General features: G+C 41.2%; 1 non-coding gene across 1 annotated transcript; it reads right to left on the reverse strand.

The window, feature by feature from the left end:
- Positions 1-222: 222 nt before the first annotated feature.
- LOC112704580 (small nucleolar RNA R71) lies at positions 223-330 on the reverse strand. The gene has a single exon (XR_003155197.1). It is a non-coding gene; the product is annotated as a small nucleolar RNA R71 (small nucleolar RNA).
- Positions 331-556: the final 226 nt, after the last annotated feature.

Below are 556 nucleotides of genomic sequence, written 5' to 3' on the forward strand. Positions count from 1 at the left end.
TTGGAAGATCCTCATCAGTTTTTAGCTGAATTCTTGCAAATCTGTGACACTGTCAAGACTAATGGGGTTGACCCTGAGGTCTACAGACTTATGCTATTCCCTTTTGCTGTAAGAGACAGAGCTAGAACATGGTTGGACTCTCAACCTAAAGAAAGCCTGGACTCTTGGGAAAAGCTAGTCAATGCCTTCTTGGCAAAGTTCTTTCCACCTCAAAAATTGAGTAAGCTTAGAGTGGAAGTCCAAACCTTCAGACAGAAGGAAGGAGAATCCCTCTATGAAGCTTGGGAAAGATTCAAACAATTAATCAGAAAGTGTCCTTCTGATATGCTTTCTGAATGGAGCATCATAGGTATTTTCTATGATGGTCTCTCTGAACTATCCAAAATGTCTTTGGATAGCTCTGCTGGAGGCTCTCTTCATCTGAAGAAGACGCCTACAGAAGCTCAAGAGCTGATTGAAATGGTTGCAAATAACCAATTCATGTACACTTCTGAAAGAAATCCTGTGAACAATGGGACTAGTCAGAAGAAAGGAGTTCTTGAGATTGACACTCTGA

This window comes from Arachis hypogaea, chromosome 7 (genome assembly GCF_003086295.3).
Source record: "Arachis hypogaea cultivar Tifrunner chromosome 7, arahy.Tifrunner.gnm2.J5K5, whole genome shotgun sequence".
Lineage (NCBI taxonomy): Eukaryota > Viridiplantae > Streptophyta > Magnoliopsida > Fabales > Fabaceae > Arachis > Arachis hypogaea.